This window comes from Ambystoma mexicanum, chromosome 7p, assembly GCF_040938575.1.
Source record: "Ambystoma mexicanum isolate Mex_15411 chromosome 7p, UKY_AmexF1_1, whole genome shotgun sequence".
Lineage (NCBI taxonomy): Eukaryota > Metazoa > Chordata > Amphibia > Caudata > Ambystomatidae > Ambystoma > Ambystoma mexicanum.
In genome coordinates this window covers 704,442,102-704,455,655 of record NC_090939.1, presented here as the reverse complement: position 1 = coordinate 704,455,655, position 13,554 = coordinate 704,442,102, and the positions used below count along the sequence as shown (strand labels likewise).

The window sequence follows — 13,554 nt, the reverse complement described above, 5'->3', positions numbered from 1 at the left end:
ACAATGAGGCTGGCGGGATTAGGAGATAGTGAAGTGGGGGTGAGATCAAGTGGCTTCTGGTTTAGGATGACTCTGACAGCCTTGTTCTGCATTGATTAAAGCAAAGCATTTGCAAAATTGTAGATGCCAATATAACTGCAGTTGGCGTAGTCCGATGTAGAAATGACGGTGACCCAGATAGTGGATGTACGATATCCAGTGGGCATAGATGCACGTTTTGTCGTGACCACTAATTGGTTGATTGGCTTTATAAGAAAGAGGCCTTTTCCCAACGTAAATGCCTACATTCCAAACTATTGTTGGAAGGTGAAGGACCAAGTTAATGAATGGCAGTGATAGTTGACTTCTATTTGTTCAGGCATTCCAAAATAATGAATTTGCTTTTCTTTTTCAATACACTGTAACACATTTCCTTGTAACATGCTATTCCACAGTTAAATTCAACTGTTGGAGGTTCTTCAAGGCAGACTAAATATATTAATTTACTTTGAACATAAATGCGTTTGGAAAAATCACACAAGAGGGAATTGAAAGTTGTTTCCACCAAGCATGTATTTTGAGCAGTGTATACTGCACACATAACAGCGCACCTAATAGAGAAAGTTTTTACTCCATGCATTCACTCTTCAATCGCTTATGCCACTTATCCGACTTCACATCTAGATTTAGGAGACTGATTATGCCTGTGAGTTGTCAAACAATGTTTTAGTATATTTAAACACCTTTTTCTAAACTTGTGAATAAAAACATATTCTATTACATGATGATAAAAGATATACCATAAACAGAAGACATCTTGTAACTAATCCTTAAGTGGTGGGGTTACTACTACATTACCATAATTTCACCAAAACAATCTGCCAAATTCGGGGCACAGTATTCAAATTTGGGAAACACAATAAACTGGTCTGGATCGACCTCTCCTTCAATTCAAAATATAGGTCTGGTCATTTTATATCTTGTATATACTTTGAACACCTTTTCCTTGACCAGACATGCTGTGGCCGAACCACAGACCTGGGACCTGAAGGTACCCTAGTCTAGGTTTCTATCTTCTCAGACCAACATTTATTTTGCTGATATATACTGTGTTTCCACCAAAAACGGATCCGCTAGTGCTGAGCCGAGCACTCCAATTTCTTTCAATTAGGCCTTCATCAGGACAAATACCAATAAACAAGCCTCAAACCAATGTCATTTCTAAACATTTCTGAATCGGTATTTCCTAGGCTTTCTTTCTCTTTTCGATGTTCAGCTCTTGGGATATTTCAATTGGATCACTTTTTCTGCATTCTATGTTGTTATAACACTAGGAGAAACCTTTCTTCACTCTTCTCCTGTCCCTACTCGATGGCTGGCTTTCTGTTTCTACTTAGGCCTTCCGTCTCTCCCTTCCTGTCTTTTGTTCTTCCTTAATGCCCTTTTAAGCCACAATGCTTTCTTCTGGGTCTTCCAATCCCAGACTTGATTCTTTTAATTCTGTTTGCATGTCCACTCGTACTGAATCTGCTCAGCTTCTGCTGCTGATGTCGCATAGCTGATTGGATCGCATAGCGTCCATCTTATTCAATCTCCCCAGGCCAGCTAAGGGCCGACAACAGTAAAGGGCAGCTCACTGTTTGGGCCTGTTGGTGCCAGAAGGGCATAGGGCCAGGTACGCTGCTCAAGCCAGGACCTGGCTGAGCTCACACTTTATCTGATTTCTGCCTCCACACATAGGGATCCTCACATCCATTTACTATCCATTCACCACAAAGGTTCTGTTACTACACATGACCAAGTGACATTGCTGTTTTAGGCTTGTTACCTATCCTTTGGTTACTTGTAGCCTCATAACAGCCCAACACAGAACTTACACCAGATTCTTCTCAGTTAACTATCCTTCACCTCCCTTTCAGCTCAACCATCTTCTCTCATGGGCTGCTGCTTTTCATCATTGTCGCCTATTTCTACTATCCTTTATCATGCCTCTTGACGTCTCTCCATTCCTTCTTCTACTCACTGCTCTAATTCCTTTTTCTCATGGCCTTCAGTCTCAACTTGGTGCGACTTCTCCTTCACTCCCTAGCCTCCTGACCTTCCTCCTTCTCACCTGCACCCTCACACCTCAAATAGGACACTCCGGTGCTCCAGGGATCTCCAACACATGCACAATACGTGTACCTACCAGGTAGTGAATTACTGCAATCTGAACCATTTTTATAAGCAACCATTAAATGAAGCCTGCTCATGGAGGACATTCCGGTGAGCAACATGTGAGTCTGCCTTCTTCGGGACCCTTGTGTTAGCTGGACCCTGTATAGAGCCAATATATGGAGTATCACATTAGTGCATAGATAACTAACTGAAATATACTATATGATGTGCACCCAAACTAAAATAAAACAGACCTTATAGCACTGTCCAGTACTTGAAACTTCCAAAATCACAGCATGTCCGTATGTCAATATTCTGGATTATTTTTCAATTATTTCAAATTATCCAATCTATAGAAAGTAAAAGGCATATATAAAAGGCAGATATATATATCACTATCAAAAAGGCAATGACAAATGTAATCTGAGCTATGTGGAATTGTGGCATCCTTTACTTATTTTAATGCTTCTAAGGACTTGTGGGCACCATCAGTCATTTAAAGTCATTATGACTTGCTTCCTAAATCTGAATTACAGATACATGCACATTAAAGGTAGCCTCCACCTGTAAAGGAACAAACAATTGTTTAAATAGAGCAGGCAAAATGTTTATAAAAAATGAATTGACATGAGCGACCGTGGCCTCCCTTTTTACTTAACAGCGAGTTAGTAGGCAGAATGAAGAGAGGGTGCAGAAGAGTCATTAATGCTCAACCCAAAAATGTAATTGCTCTAGGCGTAGGAGAAAAAGAAAGAAAAGAAGATTGTGTTTCTTAGTCATGGCCCTGGTCCATATATGTTCATGCAACATCCTAATTGCAGTCCACTGAACTAATACTTAAGGTTCTCACTTGTCTCTAAAGAGGTGAATTATATGCATCCTCTGACAACCGTAAGGCAGATGGTATGGAGCTCTCTAATAATTTCAACTACACTGCGCAACTTACACGGGCAAAAACTGTGACTGTGCCGGTTTGGCGTCAATTAACTTGGAGAACTACGTGAATGTTTATAGAGCATGCGCTCTGGGCCAGCACTTCCAACAGCTAGAAAGTCACTGAAAGGAAAAGAGAGCAGGTGCTGCCATGAGCATGTAAAGTTGATATGATCTAGGCCGACACATCCAGACCATCACTGGGAAAACGACATACCAGGCATTGCTGTAAATTTGGAGGCTGCTCTGCTGAAAAGTCCCTTTTTGGTACGTGTGAGGATCAAAGGATTCATACCACATGGCCGACAGCTAGACCATACACGGTGTGGAAAACATCTCACATCCTGTCTCCCTATCTAGTTCTGACCGATATACATAGAGAGCAAGATTTGATGTACCTTATCTACAGTGCACTCCGATAATGCCCCGCTTCCAGCAATTTGCTCTGAACCATTGTTTCAAATTCACAGTTCTAACAACATATTTTGTGAGACATCATTATAGCCAGATCCTAATGATCAATACGGATCAAGATGTAGGTGCGTTCAACTTCTAGTATGGTGTACTGCATCGACGTAATTATTACTAGGAAAGGCCAGCCCAAAACAAAGTGTTCCCTTGGTTTAGAATCTGAAATCTGACAATCTGCATATCCATTTGTAGTGCATGCATTCGATCAAGAATGGGAGCGCAACATTAAACCTAATGTTGTGGGTCCTGGTTCCATATGCCTACCATGACTCTTTGTATGATTGGGCACTGCTGATATTAGATGGACATATAACCTCATCTACCTCCCAGTGTTCCATTAATCAAGTCTGACCCTGCAGAGACAGCACATCCATTGGTGTTTTAAGTCAACGAAGGGAACTCTTCGTAAATAGCGCTAACGCCAAGGCCCCCAGCGGACAATCCGCCAAATCACGAGTCATCGTGCATGCGCCCCGGTCCATGGCGTTATTGTAAATAGCGCGAACCTTTAAATCCAGCGCACTGTGCGCTACCGCCATATCACGCACATAGCACGCGCTATGAGCGCGGGAAACGCGTCACCGCCGTCACGGGAAACAAAGCGTCGGCCATCTTGGTAATCACGTCGATCCCAACGGGATGAAGATGATGGGGAGGAGGCCACACCAACACAGCGCCCATGGCAGCGCACCTCCACCAGCACCACCACCCCACAAAGAGGCCACACAGAAGGGAGACGACCCAGGCCAACCCCCACTTCACCCCAACGCAGCCCTACCAGACAGCAGCAGCAGCCACATGCCCGCAGGGAGGCCACCGCCAGCTCGCCCCAAGCCACCAGTCATAGTCCCGATGCTGAGGGACTGAGCTGTGGATCAGAGCCCGATGTGGCAGCAACACCTCCACGTGCCCATCATGCAGGAGGACAGCACTCTCCCGAAAGCAGTGACGCCGAAGGGATGGTCACACCCCAGGGAAGCCCAAGGCCAGGCACACAGCATGCACAAAGCCTACATGTGCCTGTATGTTGTGTCCGCACACCACAGCCGGACGAGAACACGCCATCATATGGCAGCCGGGAATACCGGCACTCAGAGCCTGGCAGCCCAATCCAAGCCGGTGCCATGTCCCCATGCAGCCCCCCCCCCGACAGCGCACAAGTCGCAGGCCAGCACATGACACACCAGGGGTGCCCTTCATCACAGGGGCAGCAGTGATGGGCCGACTCGACATTATTGAGGCCAAACAGGCCGGGGTGGAATCAATGGCCGAGGTGCAGAACCGGCACATCAAGGCTGTCAGTGCATCTATATGGCATGGATGCAAATACATAGCGCGTAACAATGCGCGCACACGCAGAGTCTTCGAACAATGTACCGCTGCCCTGACAGGGTTTGGACAGCGAGTGAGGGAGTTGAGCGAGGCAGTCTCAGCACTTTCTGAGCAAACAAGGGAGGGAAACAACCTCATGCGACAGCACATGCTGGCCACCGCTTCAGTCCCTTCGACATCAACCACACCCACAGAGGGTTCCCTCGAGCCATCTCCTAGGCGCCGGTCTATGCACCACCTGAGGGCACGCACACCAGAGGGGCCCTGAAAAGGAAAGCGCCCACAACCATCCTAGTGGTGCATGGCATCGTTGTTGGTGCCCTGATAAGACATATGCGCCTATCTGCACAGTTGAGGGTAGTTCACTGGGGTAGGGGGGATTGTGTGCTGGGGGTTCACTGGGGGTAGGGGGGATTGTGTGCTGGGGGTTCACTGGGGGGAGTGGAGATTGTGTGCTGGGGGTTCACTAGGGGGAGGGGGAATTGTGTGCTTGGGGTTCACTAGGGGGAGGGGGGATTGTGTGCTGGGGGTTCACTGGGGGGAGGGGGGATTGTGTGCTGGGGGTTCACTGGGGGAAGGGGGGTTTGTTGGACTGAAAATAAATCACGTTTGAAAAATCACAAGGCATGGACAGTAGTGATTGTTGACAAATCCAATTTAATGTTGAAGTGACATCTGTTCAATTTACCCATCACTCGTGTTAGAAAACTGCATCAATCAATCCCTGTCTGGCCAACCTCTCCTCCCTCAGCCCAAACCTTTGTGCATGTGCAACACCTTCTGGCACGTCATCACCCTCACTCCCATCCTCAGGTGGCTGCACATGAGCATCAGGGGGCAGTGGCACATTTCTGCGACAGCAGATGTTGTGCAGCATGGCACATGTCAGTACAATTTTGCCACGTTTTTGTGGTGCATACATCATTGCCCCTCCCGTGCGGTCGAGGCACTGGAAGCGTGCCTTCAGCAGTCCAAATGCCCTCTCCACGCAGATCCGTGTACGAGCATGGGCAAGGTTGTATGCCCGCTCCGCTGCCGTGTGTGGATGACGCACAGGGGTCATGAGCCACGTGTACTGGGGTTATCCAGAATCACCTGCAGGAGAGAGAAAGCTGGTATGGGGACAAGGTAAGTCCAGTGGGTGTACAGAGCTCTGTCATCAGTGTCATTTTGCCATACTTGTCATTAGGTCTACAACATTGTGGAGTGTGCTGTTCTACGGGCAAAATTGAATCAATGAGGTACTCTCAACTTGGTACGCCTATGTTGCTGGATGTAACAGTACTCATTCACTTGTCGCTAGTTAAGGGGGCCCTTCCATCTACTTCTGCATGACAGAAGTGGCTGCCTCATGTGTCATTGCAATTCCATTTGGCTGCAGTTGCATTTGCTAGTTGTCACTATTCTGTACTGTTCTCCATGCATTTGCTTGTCCATTCTGGGGACTGTGTTCGTGGGATGTACATTGCCATTACTTAACCTACTTATGTGTGGTGCATTTGTGGATGTGCCAATTTATGGGTTGGAATTTCATTACAGGCGGGTGGGCAGGGTGGGATTTCTGTACTGTGTCAGTGTTGGGAGCCATGGTGTTACTCACACAGGAGGCTTTATGGTGGTAGGCCTTCAATATGTCACTGTTCCGCCACATGTCTTTTGCATCCTGTATGGGTGTGTTCTGCTGTGTTGGACATGTCCAAGGTTTCTGGTGCAAGCTGCTTGAATGTGAATGCTGCAGTAATGGTGCTGCCTATTAGGGATCATGGATTACGTGACAGGCACCATCAGTTGTGGATTGAAATGCATTATGGTATACATTTGTACTCACCCAGCAGCCATGTGATTTGGCCTCAGTGCCTTTCCATGTACACCGGCAGGGTACTGTTGCGCAGGACCATGGAGTCGTGCGTGGATCCTGGGTAGTGGGCACAGCAGTGGCTGAAGGTGAGGTCAGGACCACATGTCATCTGCACATTGAGGGAATGGTACTGTTTCCGTTTTCTGTAGACTGCCTCATGTGCCTGGGGTGGTACGAGTGCCACAGGGCTGCTATTACATTCAGGACTTGGGCAATGGCATAGAATTGACCCTTCAGCTGGTGCACCTGTGCCTGTGTGGCTGGCAATGCAATGTGCTCGTTCACATGATTCAACAGTGCATCGAGCACCTGTCCCAGCATGGCACTGAATGTGGACTGGGCCATTCCATGCATCATGGAAACGGTATGTTGGTAGCTGCCAGTCCCAAGGAATTGTAGCACAGACACAAGCTTCACTAGGGGAGCTACTGCTGTGCTGGTCGCTATGCGGCTGCCGATTGGGTCCAGCAACTGGGTGATGGTTGCCCTGTCCAGCGATATTCCATCACCAACTGGCCATCAATCAGGGCCCAGGGTGTTGGCCTGACCCTGGGGATGGCTGGCCGCCTTGCTGGTGCTGCTCTCCTCCTCCTTCTCCTCATCCCCACTGCCCCCTGCACTCCCAGGGCCCTGGCCTGGTTGGCTGGCCTCTGTAGCTCCAGGCATAGCAGGTAGAAGTCAACATCAAGGCTCCCGGCTCCAAATGACAGCATGGTGTTGGGGAGGGTGTGTTGTGCATGGGTGGGTCCTTTGTAGGCCTCTGATTTGAATTGGTTTCAGCTGGGCCCTTATTGCTGTCTCCTCCCTGCTCCTGCTGGTGTAATGGTGTTGGGGAGGGTGTGTTGTGCATGGGTGGGTCCTTTGTAGGCCTCTGATTTGCATTGGTTTCAGCTGGGCCCTTATTGCTGTCTCCTCCATGCTCCTGCTGGTGTAATGGTGTTGGGGAGGGTGTGTTGTGCATGGGTGGGTCCTTTGTAGGCCTCTGATTTTCATTGGTTTCAGCTGGGCCCTTATTGCTGTGGCCTGTGTTCTGTTACCTCCAGCTTTTTGCTGGAGGTATTTTCGGCGGATTATCTGCCGCTTTTCTGGCGCTAATTGCACCTACGCCAGACTCGTGATTGCTGATGTTTTAGCGCGAATGGTTACTGGCGCTTTTACAGCCGACGCTTGTACAGCCGGCTGTACTTGCGCCGGCTGTAATTGCGCCGGCGGTATTTGGACTCGTGATCCGACAGACCCTTAAATCCGGCAGTAATAGCGCTACCGCCGGATTTAAGGGTTACCTCCAAAGTCGTGATGAGGCCCATTGTCTGTATGGTAGTTCTATTTTAAAGTAACAGGATGGTAACTGCTGAAAGGCAGTAGTGTATTACGGTCTGTTGCTTTCTTAAACAGAGAGCACTTCAAGTTACCATTGTCAATTTGAATGTTATGATCAAGGAAATGGATCTCATGAATTCCCGATGACAGGGTGAATTCGATATGCAGGTCTCGTTCATTAATCCATTTTAGAAATTGTTCCATAGAATTATTTTTTCTTTCCAAATGAAAATAATGTCATCAATGCAACGTCTCCATTTATGGATATTGTCATGGAAATAATTGTCATCAGAATATATATACAGTTCTTCGAATAATGCCATGTATATTATTGCGGGGCTCAGTGCAAAGGTCCCACAGACCTGTTGGTAAAATGTATTGTCAAACATGAAGACATTTTTTGTAACGGTGATATGCATGAGATTGATAATGAATTTAATAGGAACCCTCCTCTGGATATCATGTTGGGTTAGTTGGTTCCTAATGCACTCTAAGGTCTGCTGCTGTGGAATACTAGTAAAAAGAGCTTTGATAACCATCCTGGCCAATATCTCTAGTTCAGGATCAAAAGTTTATTTCTCAAAACAGCTGAGAGTAGCCATCATTTCAGGAAGATATGACTCTGTGAGAATACGCACTGGATTCAGAAAGCAATATATGAATTTGCTGAGGGGTTCCAGTATAGAACCGTAACCTGACACGATAGGTCTGCCTGGTGGATGTTGTTGGTTCTTGTGGATTTTAGGCATGGCATAAAAAGTGGGAGTTCTCCCCTCTGAGTTATTTAGATACTCATATTCTTGTTAAGTAATCCAATTGCAATTGAGACCAAACAAAGTGGTCTTAAAGATTTCCTGTCTAATAATCGGCGTGGGGTCTCTATTCAACTTAAGATAATGTTCTCTTTGTTTTAAGAGATCAGTTACCATACGTTAGTATTGATCTGTTTTGAATCCTACTATTCTGCCCGCTTTATCTGCCGGCTTGATCACTAGGTTTGGATTAGAGATCAATGATTTCGAAGCTGAATGCTCTTTATTCGTCATGTTGTGTCTGATGTTCCGTTTCTTGGTTTTAAGCCTTTGAATTTCTTGTAAGACACCTTTTTCAAAGGCAAGGATTTATTTGGGAATTTGGCTCTCGGTGGGCAGAAAAATAGATTTTAACACCTGGCTATTTCATCTCGTGTCTCATTGTTGTCAAAGTAGATGCAAAGTCTAATAGTTATGTCAGTTCGAGGGAAGGTTAGGGGGAATCACTCCATTTAAAAAAATGTGGGGAAACCGGATGTGATGAAAACATCACAATGAAAATGGCCACCTTTAAAACAGGTGCAGTGAAAACCTGTGAAACCCCTTCACCAATGCCCCTCTTCCCCTGTCTGAAATCAACTCTTCTTCCTTTGAATCAGCAAATATTCACTGCTGCTGCTCTGAATGTTTTGGCTTTCTATCCACCACCTGATCCTTTAAAACTTATGTTTCCATATCAGATACTTCTCCTTCATTCACTTCCTTCGGAAATCCTCATTGTCATGCTGGAGGACTGTAACCTCACCATGCACTCTGCATCCATCTACCTTGAACTTAACTCCCTCCTATCTGACCACACCCTGTACTTCCTCCACGACCAGCCTACCCACTCTGGTGGGAACTCTCTTGACCTTGTGTTTCTCTTTATTTCACTCTCCTCCTCTGACCTCTCCATGTGCATCTCTCCTTTAATCACTCCACTGTTCATTTTCAAATCTTGGTCCCTCTACTTTCTACTCTTCATCTTCCTTCTTCAATGACTAAGAGGCTATTCGTGCAGGACTTCCTTGCCCCTTTCCTTGTTGATGTGTGGACTTCTTTACTGTCACTGATCCATATTCATGTCTCTCCCATAGACTGTGCTTTCTCTGACTTTCAACATTTGACCAACACTGTCTTGCTCGCACAGTCATACCTTCCCGTCCCCATTCTCAGCATTGGATCAAATCTGAATTTCAGACCTTCGAAACAAACATGCGTCATGAACTACAATGCTGGTGCAAATTACAACAGCTACTCTACTGCTAGCCTACACAATCGTCCTTGTTGCTGTAACAGCTGCACAACACTCTGCCAAATCCTCCTACTTCAGAAATCCTCCTACTTCACTGATCTCCTCCCTTCACAATCATCCCCATGAACTTTCATCTACTCTCCAATCTTCGCTCACACCTCCCAAGACAATGACCTTACTCACTATTTTTCCTCTCAAATCTCTAAAATGTGTGGCACTCTCGCAGCTATCTTCTCTCTCTCTCTCTCTCTCTCTCCCCAGCCATCCACCACTCCTTCCTACTACTTCTACGCTCAACTACTTCTCGCTTCCACTCCAATTGAATTAGCACCAATCTTCTGCAGTCTCAACCCATCTTGCACTCCTATTGACCATTTTGCTCCCCAAAGACTTAGTCTTAATCACTTGTAATTATCTCTCTGAGCTCTTGAACCTCTCCCTCTCTCTCTCCACTGGACTCTTCCTTGCTGCCTTCAAATCTGCAATTTTATTACCCCTATTCCTATTGAAGAAAGCTTCTGACACCCAAATGTCCCAGCTAACTATCACTCAGTTTTCCTATGTTCCCATTATTCAAAGTCCTTGAGTGGCTAGACTTCGACTGGATCACTAAGTACCTTGAGGTTAATGGCCTTGGAGATCCACTTCAAACTGGCTTCTGCAGAAAAGATTAGACATTTCAACACGAGTTCAGTTATTCATGTCTCCATCTTTCTTCCTAATGCTCCCCACTCCAAACTTTCATCTATACTAATTCTTTGGGACTTTTCTGTGCTTTTGACACTGTTAACCACGTCTCTCTGCTCCTCACTGTCCTGGACCTTGGGTTTTACAAATTTGCTTTTGCTTGGATCACCTCCCACCATGTATGTCGATTGTTTAAAATCACTTGTAACTAGCAAAGCTCTGACCCCACCCCTATCCCCGTCGGTATTCCCCAAGGACCAGTCCTTGGACCTCTGTTATTCACCCTCTGTAGCTGTGCTCTAGGAAGACGTGTCTCATTCTTTGGCTTTCACTATCACCCTTTTGCTGATGATATGCAATTATGTGTTTCCTTTCCCTCCTTGAACCCAGCCATCTCTAGACAGATTACAAACTGTCTCAGTGCAATTCATGACTGGATGGCTCTCAGCTGCCTCATGCTGAACTCTTCAAAAACAAAATTCATCTTTCTTCCAACTTCCAATGCCATCCCTCCCTCCTCTATGCTGTCTCCTTCCCACCTGACTTTCTTGTTCCCTCACCCAAGGCTCGCAGTCTTGGGGCTCTTTTTGATAATGACCTATGTCTGCAACAGTTCACTACCTCTGCCTCTGCTGCCTGTGTTAACTTACTCAACATTTGGAAAATTCATCCTTTTCTTCTTGACTACTCTAACCTCCACTTTCATGCTACGAAAACCTGACTACTGGTCAAGCCTACTCGTTGGCTTTCATCTGTATTCCTTCCTTCCTCTAAACAAAGTACTTGGGCCTCTTTACAAGCATGGCGGTCCGGGAACTACGGTACTGGTAAGCATGCCGGTACCGTAGTTCTGGGACCGCCATACTACGTGCTCTCCTCGCGGGTGCTGTTTCACCCGCCAGGTTTTTCCTGGCAGTGTAACGGCACCCGTGAGCAGAGCACATCGGATGCACCGGCACAACTCGGTATGTGCCGGTTAATCCTACCTCCCCATCCCCATTCAGCCCCATGGGGCAGAATGGGGATCGAGAGGCCCTTGATTCCGGCACCCGCAAATGGGCAATTACTGGGTCTGCCAAGCTCGGCATGACCCGGTTCTTACCCATTCGCGGGTGCCAGAAAAATTGCAACTCTGGCGGCAGCCGTGCCCTTAGTAAGGACAAGGTTGCTGCCAGAGTTGTAATGAGGCCCCTTAACTTTGCAAACCACACCCTCTACAACCTACCTAGATCCTCCCCCACTTACACTCCCTACTGACAACATGTTGGTTGGATCTCCAGGCACAAACACTCTCTTTTCAAGTTTGTGCTCCAAGTCTACAAAGCTATCAATGATACTTCTCCTCAGTAGCTATCTGATAGTACCTCAGTTTACTGACCATCTCGTTTCCTATGATCCTCATCTGCACTCAACCACACTGTCCCATCCCCTCCTGTGCCTCCACTCGCTTCCTCTCTTTCTCACCTCTTGCCCCACTCCACTTGAACCCACCTCTCGCAACAATCAAAGCCAGCCAAATTTTGGATCTCTTGACAGTCCGGCTTAAATTTCACTTACTTGCTAAAGAGGGGACTTGCCCTACCCTCTTCCGCATCCTCCCTACCTGACCCACCATTATATAGTGATGCTTAATTATGTAATTTTTTATATTTAAATACTACTCCTCTTTAGTTTGAAGCACTTACCCCTTAGGTTAATGTTACCTGTATATGTTTATATGGCTGCCACCCTATAGTTAAGATAATAGCCTTGAGTAATAGGAAATATGAAGATTCTATTGCTAATAACTTTTGATTTGCATGACGGATTTGGATGACATTTTTCCACACAAAAAGTTTGTCACAGGCTCCCCAGATTGGACATTTTGGGAAAGATTTGTTAAAAAAGATAAAGTTATTATGAAAGCAAAATAATGCTGTTTTTGCCCTACTCCCATTCATTTTCCCATAGAGAAAAGGTCAAAATGTGTTAAAGCCAAAGCGCAAATCTGCTGGGAGTGGTATAGGGAGCCAGTTAGAGTTTGAACAAGGCCAGGGCTTGTGGGTCCCAAAGAAACCTATTGGCGCAATGTGTACAGTGGCCACGGCCGAGGGCTGTGGCTAGTGGGCCCAAAGGGACCTATTGCTGCAACATGTACAGTGACCACGGGTGAAGGCCATGGCTAGTGGGCCCCAAAGAAACCATAATGGTGCAACATGTACGATGGCCACGGTCAAAGGCCATGGCTAATGGGCTCAAGGGAACTTATTGGTGCTGCACAACAGTGGGCGCAAAGTTAAGGTGAACTTGCTTCAAATGCAAGTGCTGCATTATAAGGGTTTTGTTCTATTAAATCTGATCACCTTATCTCTCTCTTAACTAATGTTTTTTCACTGAATATTACTATACATATATATATATATGGTTCTGAACTGGAGGTGTGCTTCCAGCGATGGTTACTCGGTGGCGGTGTGGAATGTGCGACTTGGCGCAAATGGAACATTATACTTTCACATTTCAGGTGCAAGGGTTTTCATGGAAATGCCTCCACCATCTGTAAATGTGTAACTGTAATAAAAAAATCCAAAGAAAGAGCTAGCAAGAATTGCAGATGGATGACCTTGGTTGCTGTGAGTCTTGGCAGACGAGCATGATTGTGACTGCACACTCCTCAACAATATTCCCCACCATGCCCTTAAGTTTCAAATAAAACACTGTCCATGGAAAACAGCTCTTTATGCTGCAATATGTTCCGTTAGGGCATAATACTAATTCCAACTTTTTGCATTTCA

The 13,554-nt window shown here is 46.2% G+C and overlaps 1 protein-coding gene across 1 annotated transcript in view; it reads left to right on the top strand.

Moving 5' to 3' along the window:
• Nucleotides 1-13,554, top strand: part of ACE2 (angiotensin converting enzyme 2) — a 475,687-nt gene that overhangs the window by 361,834 nt on the left and 100,299 nt on the right. The window lies entirely within an intron of this gene.